Consider the following 16,241-nt stretch of genomic DNA (forward strand, 5'->3'; position numbering starts at 1 on the left):
TTTTAATGAAGGCTCAGATTGATCATGCATCAGTGGACCTCTGGATCATTCTGATTGCTATCATTTGTTCCTCCCTGCAGAGCTGGGCTTGTAATCTATATCGGGGAGCCAAGTGACACAGTCACACAAGTATCAACCACCTGTCAACACGAAAAAGAGAAAAACAAGAAGTTGAGGAAGGAAGACAACTTGAGGGAGAGACCAGAGAATGATCCAGAGAGACATGTGTGCTGAATCCTATGAACCAGAGTGACTTTCCCCCCCTCTAATGTTGTCTCATTACCACCACGACCTGCACCCCCAGCTCAGAGTGCAAAAGTAACCACAGCCCATGTCAAGGTCAGGTCTGGGGTGGGGCTCCTGCTGCATTTCTAATCAGGCATCCATTAGGCCCATGTCACGACCACACACAGCTGTCAGGACCCTGTGGCTGTGCTCCTGACCCTGCTACACCCACTAACTCTCTGGAGGGAGAGAGAGTGGGAGAGAGGGAGTGTGGTGGAGGTACAGTACAGCATGCCCTCCAGCTAGCCCACATTTCTATTAGCCTACTCTCAGACAGAACTACATGTCACAAAGCAATGTAATGACACAATGCAAACATGAATCTTGCATAAGGCTATAACCCTTTCCAGTAATGAATGCATTTGCATAATGCCATAAATTAATACTTAACCGCTGATTCAATGAAGTCTTATTCTTTTTTAAATATATTCCCCTCGCATCATTTCGATTACCACTCGCTCTTCATTCCATTAAATAGGAATTAGATGAGCTTTGATGAAGATCAGCAGCCTTGCCTGTTAATTAACACAGCGTCAACGGGTAGAGCACAGCCCCATCCTTCTAATGAAGTAATCACCAGACCAATGGCCGTCTCCCTGCCCCTCTCTTTATAAGCTCTCTCCATTCCCCCATTCCCTCTGCTCAGATGGGTGATAAAACAGGCACAGGACATACACTCAGCTATTCAAGCATGTGAAATTATAATAAAGGCCTATCACATTTTACTGTGCATCACACTGAGCTAAAGGTCAATTAGACTCATGTAGAAAAGGAGGGTAGCGGATGGATGTCCTCTGGTAATGAACAGCATGTAATGCAGTGTGCCACTAATGTGTGGAGCAAGAAAAAAGCACTAAAACCAAAATGTGGAGTGGAGGAGCCAACTCAAGCCACCATAAATCAGCCCATAAATCAAGGGTGTCAAACTCATTCCATGGAGGGCCTAGTGTCTGCCGGTTTTTGGGTTTCCCTTTCAATTAAGACCTAGACAACCAGGTGAGGGGAGTTCTTTACTAATTAGTGACCTTAATTCATCAATCAAGTACAAGGGAGGAGTGAAAACCCGTGGACACTTGGCCCTCCGGGGAATGAGTTTGACAGGTGCCATAAATCCTTAGTGTATAGGAACATACACAGAGATATACTGCCTTTCTATAGGGAGAGATTTATGTTTAACTAAAGCAGGATTCAAATATTAATGACTGCTATATAAAAGCAATAAAATGAACTGTATAATCCTTAAAGTCAAATGGAAGGCTCCCTAAACTGAAGCTTCCAGAAAGCGCAGCAGCAAAGGTTTATTTGCTACCACTTCATGCTTCATATAAGCCCCCAATGGTTGTTAATCATTACTGCGTGTAAACATTAAAGCGATGATGTTAGCAGCAGGACACTTGGGGATTGGAGAAAAGCCTTTTGTGAGAATCCAGATGTGAGACATTTCAGCACCGTCCCTCACGAAACGTGTATGTAAGATGAGTGGTAATGCAAGTGGGCATTGCAGAGACTTAGTAACAAGGTGAGAAACTGCCTAGTGCCTCCCCCAAACACATTTAAATCAACCACCTGACAGTCTCCCTCCCACAGACCTTCCTGGTTCATGCCTCCCATTCAGCTGATGGGAGCTCAGAGCTAGAGACACAAAGAGAAGGAGCTGCTTCTGCATCTATCTGTCTGTCCCATAACACCAGGCTGGCAGGCTGGCACACTGAGGGGTGCCTCTGTGTGTGGCCTGTCCATTGGCACACACAGGGGATTTACTGAGATACCTTCCTGAGAGGCGGGCACCGGGCCCAATATTGACAAAGCCGGGTATGGCCTGCTGTCACCCCATTCTGGGTGCATCCAGTGGAAAGAATCAATTAGACCGTACTACAACAGACCACTTTTATATTTGACTTTTAATCCATGTGCAGGAGGAGAGCAGGGGCATGGAGAGAGGAATCAGAACAGTGTGATGAGTGGTGGTGATCTGGTTGAATACGGTCAGAAAACAGACCGAGTGCTACTTCCGACATGAGAGGGGATCTGATATGAGTGTGCTATGAGGAAAGAATAGCACCACAACGGTCAGATTCAGGGAGCAGAGAGAGAAGAGGCCCTTTGTGGTGAGCTATCAAAAGCACCTTACGCAACCGCCTGCAAGAAATGTAAAGATGGCACATTTCTGGAGTCAGAAAACTACCAGGATTGGTGAAGGGACAGTGATAAAAACTCAAATCACTTTAAAGTTTTGATGTGGCTGAGGCTGATCTCTTCCTTTGAAAAGTTTATTTAAGACTTCTTTCTCTGTGTTATCCGGCCTTGCCACAGGACTCCTCTGGCAGAGAGGAAGGGAAGAAAGGGAGAGGTGAACAGTGCCCGCTTGCGCACCCTGGGGTTGATGTGGAGATCAGGCTTCAAACAGAATAACTCACCAAAGGGACATCATTCCCCTGTCATTCCTCTCCGGCTTTACAGACATGCAGAAAGTGAAAGTTAAGCCTCTTCTCTCAGGCCACTCTTTAGCTAACAGAAATGTACCTGAGCTGCATTTCAGTGACACTGCAGTGACCTACTGAATGAAGGCAGTAGTAGGGGAATATAGGTGACAGACCAATTAATGTCAGGTGTAGTTTTTACAAATGATTACGAGGCTGTGAGAGGTAGGCAGCTGTGCACATATGGCTACATTTGTTTGCTGCTGCTCATACAGCTGCCCAACTGTTCATATGGACTAGAATCTATTCATCTGTTACCTCAGTGTTATCTGTATAAAAGAGACAGGTTTTCCAATAGGTCTACAGTCAATTTAAACAGCACAGTGTTATGTAGCTGTGAATGTATCAGGTATGTGATCAGTATTGGTTGCAACATGAGAATATAACAGCTCAGCTTGTGGTATAAATCCATGCGCCGAGGGAATCCCAAACCACAGAGGGTTCTGCTGTTTCAGTCATTGATTTATAACTCTTAGCTTGGACATCAATCCCGGGGGGCTGTCCCACTCTGATGCCCCTGATCCGTTCTTATTCAGGGTGAGTGGCAGATGGACTGAGGAGTCCAGCAGAGGGGTTGTGCTGTGGTTAAAACCAATGATCACCGCTTACTGAGACCACACAATCAACCCCAAACCTACACTATTCAGTCCACACAATTGGGCTTTGGTTTAACACCAAAGAAGCAGAGTATTTGAGGTGAAATATGTCACTCTGAATAAAGTGGTTTGAATGTGTGAGTTCTGTCTGGTGCTGATAGACTATTCCCTATGGTACACGCTGTGGTGTTGACAGTAGCCTGCTGTGCAGTTGTCTCTTTACAGCAGCCATGGTGATGCCATACTAATGAGTTGATGCTATTTCTGCTCCATGAGATGTGTAACCAGCTATGCAACAGTCCAGTACAACATCAGATTCAATGAAGATTCCACTCCACCCACTGACAGGCTTATGATGTTCACATCAAAGATGTACCGCATGCATACGCACAGAGACATGAACAAACTCATAGAAGTCAATAACAAGATGTAAACAAGTCTCACCTTCCTTTCCAAACAATGCTTCTCAAATGTTCTCGCGCTCAGAGACCACGGTCTGGAAGTAAACACAGAAAGTCAAGAGAAGATGAAAACATCAGGAGTCAGACACAACATCAATGGAGAGCTGAAAATAAACCCATCAAAGTATTATTGTTAGCCACATGAAAATAATACTATCGTATACTATGGTATAAATACTGTAGTATTCACTGTAGTGTTTTTGCAGATTTTACTTTAGTATTCACGGTAGTACACTGTAGTATTTACAGTTAACTATATTATAACTACTGTAGTAAAAGAAAACTGTAGTACATACTATAGTAACCCTTACGAAAAAAGATTGCAGTTAGAGTGCAATATAACTGCAGTACACTGCAGTATAACTAAAGTTAAAGTGTAGTATAACTGCAGTATGCTGCAAATACTGCGTCCAAAATAACACCGTTTTTTTTACTGTAGTAATGTTTGGCGGATTGTAGTATACTGTACTATTTACTTTAGTTTTTTTGTGGATTGTAGTATACTGTAGTATTCACTGTCGTGTTTTTGTTTTATTATCTTTGACAAAAAAATTGAGGCTTTTTCCTTGAGGAAATGCTATTTTCTATAATATGTTGTGAACACAATATATGGTCTATAATTGGCATGTAGGTTTCTCAATGATGGATGGCAGAAATTGTGATTTGGGGGAGGGGATTAGGCAGGGTGTATGCAAATTAAGTACTGTAGTATTGACTATAGTTTAAAAAAGTGTAGAGTTTTTGCAGCTGTAGTGTTTTTGCCGACATTACTGTATTATTTGCTACAGTGTTTTTTGCAGATGGCACTGTAGTATTTACTATAATATTCTACAACATTCAATAGTAAGTACTACACATGATCGAGGATACTACAGTGTGAACTATACTACTCTACAGTATACTACAGTTTACAACAGAATTCTATAGTAAACTGTAGTATTTTCTCATGTGGGTAGTTAAAACAACTGTCTTTGTCTCCCTGTTCGGATGTCAAAGTGGGTGAATGCATCATACTCTTTTCATGCAGCCTATTCCTGATCTGGGATGCGTGTAGACCACATAAAACAGCCTCTGTCCATACTTCATTCTAGCTCTTGTTGGTGTTCATGCGTTACTCCATTACGGCTTATCTCCAACAGATGCCATACTCTATTGTTGTTCCTCATTAACAGATGCCTTCCACCATTATGATTCCTTCCCAGCAGATGACACTCACAACCACCGCTCCTCCCTCCCAGATGACAGAGAGGTGGATCAAACGTCTGCTTTATGTCTAGATCCTATTTCACTATCAATGTCATCAAATAACCCAAAAATATTTTCAATAGACCAGCTCTAACGTCATGCACCTGTCAAAATGTCTGAGAAACAGAACTATCTCTGAACTCACCACACTCTTTCAATCAGCAAGCTCTTTTAAAACTGTCTCTACTTCTAAAACTGTCTCGATCTCTAAAATGTCCTGTATGTCTTAAACTATCTATATTTGTTTCCTTTCTATTGCCTGCTGAAGGCTTTGTTCTGTGCCTGGCTGTGAAGGCAAGACGTGTTGACAGTGTTGAAGCTATCTGCTCTTTGTTGTGATTGGCTGGGTGTCAACGCCCAGTGTGTAAACCACTCAGCCATGTTGCCAAACCAAGCTCTTATCTCCATAAAAGACAAGACTGAACACTGCGCCAAACATTCTATTCCCATCATACCGGACTCTGACCTACAGCTCTCAGTAATGATATGACTCAACAAACATTTCATTCTTTGTTCTCTGTTAAATCATTCTTTACACCACAGACACTAAGCAAGGGTAGCATTTTGGGAGTGTGTGTGCGCGTGCCTGCATGTGTGTCAGGGGGTGTTTGATATTCTAAGAATAACACCTAAGCACCTATGGATGCCAGGGCATGCCAGCCACTCATGGGCATCAAAGGGAGGAGAGGCAGGGCACCTGTCTGTCTGTTTGTCTGTCCATCTCAAGATTCTATATGCCACCCTATGCTGTGTTCTCAAAGGCAGCGATATGAGGCAGGTTAACACATTCCTGATAGATACAGGGGAAAGGGACAGGGTGTTCACAACACAAACATATTACTCATGTCAGGTTGAGGAGACAAACCCATATACCCAAAATGTTTTATTTGGCCTATAAAGACACCCACAGACAGCCAGTGAAACACACGTTCAAAAGTAGCTTAAAAACGATTCATTTCCTCTTGTCTCACTCAAATAAAAAGATTGACGGTTTTAAAACAAATAACAGGAGAGAGAGGCAAAGGTTTTAGTGGACGGAGGGTGACAAGGCGATGGGACAACCGCAGCAGAGAGAAAATGCGACACCTGGCCTCGTCCTTGATTCGGATAAAAGGATGATACATCACAAAGTGACAGGGCAAAAAAATGGTTACTACACAGAGGAAGGGGAACGAGAAGAAAAGTCTATTTTTGGTACAAGTAAAAATATTATTCTCCATCAATTATTGTCCCTCACTGCACTGCAACATGAGATGTCATTGTTAGAAACATTCTCCTATTTTCAGGACTAAAACTACATAGGAATAAAAAACGTTTCAGTGCACAATCCCCTACATGTAATCAGAGGTGGGGGGAATTCGGAGAATAACTGCCTGACACAGCGGCCTTTCAGCAGTTTTATTGTCATCAGGTCTGACTTAGAGGAAGCATCAGGCCGTGTTTCTGTGATTGGGTATGTTATCATTCTCAACCACACCCCTGATTGATTTCAGTGGAGGAGAATGTTGTTCCTCTCCCCCTATTGATTCCACAACCCTTTCTCTCCCCCAATTAAGAGTTCAATGAGCAGAGCTGCGACTGGACAACTCAATTAGTACTGTCTCCATGCCAATCCTTCCCTCACTATTCCACCCTCTGCCTCTATCGCTCCATCCATTCTCAGATATTGCTAAGTTATAGTTCAACAACTATTGTGTCTGTGATGATGCATAACGTGGCTTTAGGGGGCTTGATGATCACAAGGTTAACTAGTGGATCTCACACTTCATGAAACACAACCAGAGGGGGGAATTCCTAATCTCTTGACCTAATTATTTGGAATATTAAACAAAACACCTGAAGCTCAGTTTTCAAACTAATCTATGTCATTGAAATGTATGAGGCAGAATATCAGAGTGTATCTAACTAGCCTACGTGTTAACCAAGTAGACCAACGAATTGTGAGGCTTAAATCAGAAAGAGAAGATTATACAGACAGTGGGACGGAATGAGAGAGCCCACATTTGTCCGTCCTTTGATCTGTCCACCTTGGGGCCCCTTAACCAAAGCAGTTCAGTTACAGGTCAGAGGCCCTAATGCACCAAGTACCAAACCGCTAATCCCCATGCTTTAGTGGAGTGAAAAATCTAATTTCAGAGATCTGTAATTCCATAAACCTTATTAGGCACCACAATGGCTGGACCAGGCAGGGAGTGGAAAGGAGGGAACAGGGAAGAAGATGACAGTCTTGGGCAGGGACCTCTCAACACTGGGAGAAAGAGAAAGAAAAGACGGGGGGTGGGGGGGTGTATTGGGAGAAATGGAAATGAACAACCTGGCCACAGAGCATTTCATATTATTCTTTATGGAAATCTGAGACACGCAATTTAGTATGATATGTTACGTTTAATTTGATATCTATTCATTTGTGGTTGTCCATCACCCATTTTGTATAATATTACAATTCGTATCATATGTAACGAATTAGCAAAATGTACAATATGTTACGAATTTGCAAAATGTATGATATTTTAAGTGGTTAGGTGGCTAATGTTAAGGGTTAGGGTTAGAGATTAGGGTTAAGGTTAAGGTTAGGGTTAAGTTTAGGAGTTAGGTTAAAGGGTTAAGGGTAGGGGAAGGGTTCGGGTTAGGGTTAAGATTAGGGTTAAGGTTAGGGTTAAGTTTAGGAGTTAGATTAAAGGGGTAAGGTTCGGGGAAGGGTTGGCTAACATGCTAGTAGTTGCAATGTAGCTGAAAAGTATTTAGACGTTAAAAAGTCGCTAATTAGCTCAAATGCTAAAGTTGTCCGTGATGAGATTCAAACTCGCAACTTTTGGGTTGCTAGACATTTGCATTATTCGCCTACTCATCCACCCCAACCAACCAACCTAATACAATTTTAGCCTTAAGTAACCATATGTCTTATGTAACCATACCAAATGTAAAATATCATACTAATTTGAGTGTCCTGGATTTAAATGTACTATGTTATGCCTAGTCTGTGAGACCAGGCTAAAATCAATGATGAGACGAAGCACACAGCAATTGGAGAAAATAGTGTCAGAAGCAGTTGTAATCTTGCTACTCGTATCAGTTGCTGAGTATTTGCTGTGGGCCCCTCAGGAATGCTTCCAAATAGATTTGCAGATGCGCATAGGCCTACAGCGGTCTAAATGATGAACCACTGAATCATTACGAGAACCCATTCATCATTTACCTCTTTATCTGCAGTCATCATCACATGGAGTTGTAATGAAAATAGACAAACCTTCACTTGGTATGTTACAGTATCTTCAAGCAGCAAAAGTTTAAATATAGGTTTCAGCAATGCAATCATTTGGACCGAGCAGCACCCCAAACGACTATTTAAATGCTCAAAGATGAGAAAACACGGGGAACTCATTGCCTCTGTCAGTAACATCACTCAGTCCTAATCTGATCACCTTTCTTCTCTTCTCCCTGTTGCTTACCATGGCGCCTTTAATATTGGTTCCAATTGCACCACTGCATCCTGTACTCATTTAATCATAGCATCGATGGGCCACTTAGCACCACTGTTATCTGAGAGCTGACATCGATTGTTGTCCCTCCCTGTTGTCCAAGAGGGAGGAGGGAAGGGAGGGTGTGTTTGTTTCAGGTTTGGGGTCAATTCCAACTTAATTAGAAATTCCAATTCAATTCTTGAATTTACACATGAAGTGGAGAATTTATATTGAATTACATTTTAATTTTAAAAAAAGTTATGGAATTGGATTTGTAAAAACATTTCATCTTTGGAATTGAATTGGAATTCAATATTTGTACATTTCACAGTTCATGGAATTAATGCACATAGTATCAAACCTTGATGGTATTTTTTGTGTGATATTTTTTCAATAATTTAAACTTGTATTCCAGCATAGTTACTGAGGCTGTCTGAACAGTTGCATGATCAGCCTGAAAGCCTAAGGGAATTTTATTATTGGAATTCGTATTACAATGGAATTCAGAGGAATTGAGTTATCCCTGAATTTGATTGACAGGGAGAGAGAATTGAAATAAATATAATTTGTGGAATTGACCACAACCCTGGTTTGTTGGTGCTACTGTCTTAATGGGGACCATAGTCAACATGCAGAGAGAGAGGTAAGAGGTATGAAATAGTAATGATGAAGATGGGTAGCTGGAGAGGAACATAATGTTGAAAATGGGGGTGGCAGTGATGCAGAGGATGATGATGACCGTGATGATAATTGGGATGATGATAAGGATGCTTGTGCCTCGTGGCCTCAACAAAAGCATCTCATACTCAGTAGAGTTTCCGATCTCAAGATGGCTGCACTTGAAAATATGAGTGAAACTATCAAAGTGAATTTCATAAATAATTCAAAACCATGACGCCAAGCCAAAACATATCAGAGGACGTCAAAAAAGCAGCGATCTCGTTGAAATCAAAGGTATGAATCTCACTGACAACACTAGTGATTGATATGTCCAGTGAAAGATACAGGACTCTGAAGTCTCCACTCTGGGGCTGACTGGATGGGTGTAATTATATTTCAATGCAGGATACCTACACTGCAGCACCGTTCACATAGATAGCAGATTGAAATTACATTGCACAAGCCTCAAGACACACAGCATACACAGAAGATTGCAAACACACACACACTCACCGGACAGAATTTCAGGTACACCCATCTAGTACTCTTTGTCTCCATAACAGTCGGAATTCTTTTTGGACATCTGTTCATCAGAAAAGTAGCACTTCAAAACCTTAATCAAAGAGGCCATCCTCCTGAGGTCTACAGTATTTAACATTTTGTAACCAATTATGTCCACTGTTACTTGAAATGATTAACACAGCCATTCACAAACCTTAATATGGAAGTGATTTAAATCCAGAACTAATTTAGCTTTTCACCCTCTGTCTTTGATAAACACAGATATTTATCTAATTTCAAAAATTCTGTCATCCCGTCACAAAACTTACTTACCCAAATTGGTAAATCTGGACCAAAGAGGGCTCCTTAAAAAAGGAATACCCTCAGATAACCTCCGTCGTCTATTACATATCTTACATGCTTCATCAGAAACCAAAGCACCTTAGACAGTTCTATCTCTCGATGCAGAACAATCTTTTGATAGACTAGAATGATCATATCTTTGGTCAGTTTTGGAACATATGGGACTTGGCTTAATAAAAACACTTTATGGCAATTCCTCAGCCATAGTACCTGTCAGTACCTGCTCTGTTCCGTTCAGAATAACTAGAAGTAGCAGGCAAGGTGATCCCATTTCACCTCTCCTATTTTTATGGTCTATGGAGCCCCTGACCAAGGCAATTCGACAATCGAAAGAAATTACACCAATATTTCTCAATTCCACAGATCACGTAATTTCATTATACACCGACGATATCTTACTTTATCTTGACAGTTTATCTCAATCGCTCCCAGAAGCTTTGAAGATCATAGACAAATTCAGCTTCTTCTGAAATTATCAAATAAACTCTATCTGACCTCAGTAGATGGACTAATATCACAGTTGCTTCAACCGACAGGATATCTATTGTCAAAATAAATATATAACCACATCTGAATTTCTGTTGTTCAATGGTTCCCTTGTCTCCCCCTTCTGGCTATTGGGATAAAATTCATAGCGCGGTTTCAAAATGTACATGGCAAGGTAAGCAATCCAAGATAGAATGAACAAACTTGCATGTACGAGGACTATCCGTCCCAAACTTTAAATTGTATTTCCAGGCACTAGCATTTCATCCCATCCTAAATTGATTTCGACATGATTCTTCCACCCCCTGTCTGAGAATAGAGATAAATAGGGTGTCTCCTATTGGCCTGGATGAGGTGGTCTTTGCTGATATATCCATTTTAAACCATGTAAACTACGTTTTGTCCTATTATAGCTCACACAATATCTATTTTGTGCAAAATTGAAAAACAATGTAACTGGGAATCAGAATGGCATGCCCATACTCCAATATTTCACAATAATCCCTTGTGATCTGGAGGGTGGCCTTTTTCATTCCCCCAATGGTCTAAATGTGGAATCCTTACCCTTGCCGATATCATGGACAGTAATGGTTTGAAAAGATTCCAAGATTTGAAAGACATACACATTACCAGACAAATCCTTTTTTCTGTATTTACAACTTAGATCAGATATACTGGCCAATAGATTCCCTTGGGAAACCCAACTACTGAACCATCCATTGATGGGATTTATAAATAAATTATCTGGGATCACGAAAGGGCTGATCTCTATAATATTTAAACAACTTCTGGAAAGCTCATATTCTGAGCTAATCATACAAAATTATGGTCTAGGGTAAAGGTAACCATTTAACTAGAACAGAATATGGAGAAAAAAATGACCGTGGCATCCCATACTTTGCACCATCAACTTATACATTTGAAGGTTGTTCACCAACTATTTAACACCAAGGAAATGTTTTACGATGAAATTGGCCCATACTCCCAACTGTACACTGTGTCCCAAAAATCAGGTAGACACATTCCTTCATATGATGTGGGAGTGCCCTGCAGTTAAACGCTTCTGGGGAAATGTTTACGAAATTCATTTTGAAGTGAATGAATGTAAATATTCAATGCTTTGCATCGATTAACAACGGTAGCTCCTTGAATTTCTCAATCAATATGATACGATTACTGCTGGCAGCCAGCACAGCCGCAAAAAATATGTTGGCTCTTGGACTGCAATCACCTCACTCTCTCTCTCTCTCAATTCGCCAGTGGACTATTACTATTACTATTAGAAATGATAACATTAGAATTATCAAAAGTGAGAATGATTGGTGCTCGTCAAAGAACAATTGACCTGTAACCAACCAAAACAAAACAAAATAACAAAACAAACCAATAAAGAGGCCATCTCAGCCCCTATCATTAAAGAGAAGAGCTGCAGGTTGAGATTTAAACAGTGATCTCCAGATACCTTCTCATCACAAGGCCCAGCTCACAGCAGCTCACCCTGCTGAACAGGAAACTCAGAGGGGAACAGGAGCACTAGTTACAGGTCTCACTTATTACATTACCCAACACATTTTCTTAGATGACCAGTAGTATCAGGGTGTAGACAGTCACAATCCTCCACCATCATCCAAATCATTCTCATATTTGAATCATGCTCTTTGCATCTCAGTCTTTGAGTATCATTTCATCACCTCACCACCTTTATCCTCTAGGTAGGCCTATGTTCGACCTAACCAGCTTAATGAAAAGTGGAGGTAAAGTGAGCAGCCACACTAAAGGCAGGAGTCAGACAGCCAGCCATGTCACCTTGAGTTTTGTGACTGTTACCGAAATCTGCCTCCTGTCACTGTACGTGTGTGGTGTGTGTGTGTGCCACTGTTGGCTGGCTCTGTGGTTAGTGTGTCATGGCCTGCCAATATATCTTCCCCCTGGCTGGGAGACACCAGATGTGTCCTGAACTTAATTCAACAACGGTCAATTCTACAGACTCTACATGCAGAACCTACAGAACATTCTAGATGAATACAAGTATGTAGAGCGTGGAACCAAACTCTCTCCAAGCACACTCTCTCCTTTTACACATAGCCTACACAAGCAACCCTCTCTGTGGAGTCCATAAGGCCTTTTACGCGTTCACTCTGAGCCACAGCAGACAGCCTTCCAACAGGTCTCCAGGTCAAGACTCCTGCTGAGTGTGTGTGAGGAGAAAGAGAGACAGATCATACAAGGTACTGGGATGTCTACTGTGTGTGTGTGTGTGTGTGTGTGTGTGTGTGTGTGTGTGTGTGTGTGTGTGTGTGTGTGTGTGTGTGTGTGTGTGTGTGTGTGTGTGTGTGTGTGTGTGTGTGTGTGTGTGTGTGTGTGTGTGTATGTGCATGCATGTGTGTACATAGCTTATGCGTGCATCTGTGCTTGTGCGTATGTGTGGGTGAACTAGAGGAGTGCCTAGGGGTTAGCTGACAGGTAGACAAAACAGGAGCAGTCTTCTCCACTCTAGCAGAGAAAAGAGGCCAGTTGATCTGGGGGTTAGATCCAGCCTCCAGCTGCAGAGTGCACAGTAAATAATGAATGTCTTAACCACTGATTTCTGCCACCACTAACCAAAGGCCCTCCATCCCCTCATCCCTCCAGTCAGTAAACAGCAGCCAGCGAGCCAGCCAGCCAGCCAGGCAGCCATCCAGTCTCAGCAATAAATATTTCAGGTCCAGGTCACAACCAGCGCCCTTTACTCTCTATCTCATCACTCAGAGAGCACTCACTACCGCCGGATCCTTTTCACCCATAAAGACACTGACAAAACATTATGTAAACATCTAACCTAGTCTAGCCTACTGCCTGGAATAGTAGAGCGGTTTTACTGGAACAGAAACAGTATGGTTTTATTCACTTCAATCTCACAAAAGTATAAAAAGTAAAAACACATTTGGAGCAATTCAAACCAGTAACTTCTTTGTATTGTATTGGGATAATTGTTGTGCATGAACACTCATCAATATATCAATTCAAGATCAATTATGTCAATGCAAACCAGAGAGAGGATCGAAACAATACTGTTACCAAAACTAATACACAAAAAAACATAAACTACACCAAGAACAAGTAGGAGCCGAGTCAGTGTTGGCAGAACAAAGCTCTACAAGTTGGATCAATCGCCTGAACTCCACTCTTGATAAACCTGGGGGAAATGGTCAACTTGAGGAAATGACAATTCATCATGTCAGAATCATCTTTACAACCAGTGCCCTATTATAAAAGAACTGAACCACTCTGCTACTAGGAACAGTATTGGCTTCTAATGTCACCCACCACCATGATACAGTGACTTACTGTATAAATGCGTATAACAAAGCTACATGCCTAATGAAAATGTGACTGTTAATTTATAATGACTTTTCATTTAATGTACCAACTTATAATGAATGGATGGATCCAAACTGCAGATACGTCTATTCCACAGCATCCCAACGCAAAGTCAGATACTTTGTGAAGGAGTTCAGTGCCACATGCATGTGAGTGTTCACATCCTCCTCCACTGTTACGCTGACGAGATGATGATGCTGGTGGAGGTGGTGGTGGAGGTGAAAGTAAATCTAATGGAGGCGAGTGCAATGGAGAGCAAAGCTACAGTACTGTACCTCCCAGCTGTGCTCCTCAGAAGCGATGTCCCTGGGTGGAGTGGGTGAGGCGACACACACAGGACGCACATAGAGCTCCGTCCGTCAGCTCACACACAGGCATACACCTGCTCTGACCAGTCTTGGCACACTCCTGTCCTGTGCCCTACTGTCCGCTCTGCTGGCAGTCTGAGATTCTATCCCACACACAGCCGCCCACTGTTATAGATGCACACCCAAGTGAAAGGAGGGAGGCGTGGTTTCAGAGGAGATTGATAAAAGAGGGAGGGAAGGAGGAGGAGAGAAGGTCCCTTTATCTACAATTCAATTTCGCCTCACTCCCCTTTTCGCCGCATCTCTGTCTCTCCCTCCCTCTCCCTCTCTATCACATATTGTCTTGCGCTCTCGCACTTTTTATCACTCACTCCAACACACTTCTGACCCGCTCTAGCTCTATCGTTTTCTTACACTCCCTCTGACTTGCAATCTCTTTTTCTCCTCGTTGTCCTCCCGTCTCTCTCTCCTCCCCTTCTCCTTTTCTCCCACTCTTTTCTTCCTATATCGTTCTCCTCTCTTTCTAGTTTTCAGCTTCACCTTTTTTTCCCTGTCTCTTTCTCTCTCTTTCTCTCGCTCCGCTCTCATTCATGTGGCTGTGGTGTGTATGTGAGTGAATCAGGGCAGCTCTGGCCATCTGTTGGAGCCTGTGTGCTTCACCTATTCACAGGCTCATAAAGGCAGGGCCAGGGAGAGGAGAGAGAGAAAGAAAGGGGAGGGAACCAGGGATCAATCTTAATGCTGGAGGGCGGGAGAGGAGAGGGAGAGTTTGGCACCATATTTATGAGCCTGGCACTTCTATAAGGCTGGCTGGCATGGCCCCTTAAGAGGATCAGACACCAACAAGCTGCAGAGAGGAATATGCATTAATGGACAAACAGATGCACATCAGGCAAGTGCACAGATATAGAGCTTTACCTGTGCAGAGCGCATTCCCCTTCACCCTTCCAGTCTCTAAAGTGCTCTTTAGTTTTGGGTAAAAAAATAAAATGTCACTTTTTGTATGCAGTTTTTGTCATTGTTGTTCTGAACCCACCGCCCGCAAGTCGTTGTTAAATTTGCGTTAAAGATGTGTAATTTAATTAGTCATTAAGAAAAATCTGTAACAGTTGCCCTTTATTTTTTTGAGCACCTACCCCCGAAAAGGTCTGTGCACAGCCCTGATACATGCCCAACCTCAACACACACACACACACACACACACACACACACACACACACACACACACACACACACACACACACACACACACACACACACACACACACACACACCATAAGCACACAAACCATACACGCATGCACTTACACAAACAAAACCTGTCAGAATGAAACAGAGCACAATTTTTCATACACATCCCTAAATCTCTCCATTATAATGTACTGTACAGTGCCTTCAGAAGGTATTCACACCTCTTTTTCCAACTCCAAGCGGGCTGTAATGTGCCTTTAATTGAGGATTGGCTTCCGTCTGGCCACTCTACCATAAAGGCCTGATTGGTGGAGTGCTGCAGAGATGGTTGTCCTTTGGGAAGGTTCTGCCATCTCCACATAGGAACTCTGGTTAGCTCTGTCAGAGTGACCATCAGGTTCTTGGTCACCTCCCTGACCAAGGCTCTTCTCCCCCGACTGCTCAGTTTGGCCGGGCAGCCAGCTCTAGGAAGAGTCTTGGTGGCTCCAAACTTCTGCCATTTCGGAATGATGGAGGCCACTGTGTTCTTGGGGACCTTCAATTCTGCTGAAATTGTCAACTGTGGGACCTTATATAGACAGGTGTCTGCCTTTTCAAATCAAGTCCAATCAATTGAATTTACCACAGGTGGACTCCAATCAAGTTGTAGAAACATCTCAAGGATGATCAATGGAAACAGGATGCACCTGAGCTCTGTTTTGAGTCTCATAGCAAAGGGTCTGAATACTAGGTATTCTAATAATAGGTATTTCTAGGTATTTCTGTTTTTTATTTTGAATACATTTGCACAAATTTCAAGAAACCTGTTTTAGCTTTGTCATTATGCGGTATTGTGTTGATTGAT

General features: G+C 42.4%; 1 protein-coding gene across 2 annotated transcripts in view; it reads right to left on the bottom strand.

Moving 5' to 3' along the window:
• The window catches only part of LOC109890966 (extracellular sulfatase Sulf-2), a 51,037-nt gene extending 36,235 nt beyond the window's left edge, over positions 1-14,802 (bottom strand). Inside the window, exons 1-2 of one of the 2 annotated variants that reach the window (XM_020483163.2) lie at positions 14,174-14,802; positions 3,806-3,857 (exon numbers count right to left, since the gene is read on the bottom strand). The gene's annotated coding sequence lies outside the window, so the exon portion shown is untranslated. The remainder of the gene's footprint in view (positions 1-3,805; positions 3,858-14,173) is intronic. The other variant, XM_031824966.1, reaches the window with a different exon arrangement.
• Between the last annotated feature and the right edge of the window lie 1,439 nt (positions 14,803-16,241).

The sequence above is a fragment of the Oncorhynchus kisutch genome, linkage group LG5 (genome assembly GCF_002021735.2).
Source record: "Oncorhynchus kisutch isolate 150728-3 linkage group LG5, Okis_V2, whole genome shotgun sequence".
In the NCBI taxonomy this organism is placed as follows: Eukaryota; Metazoa; Chordata; class Actinopteri; order Salmoniformes; family Salmonidae; genus Oncorhynchus; species Oncorhynchus kisutch.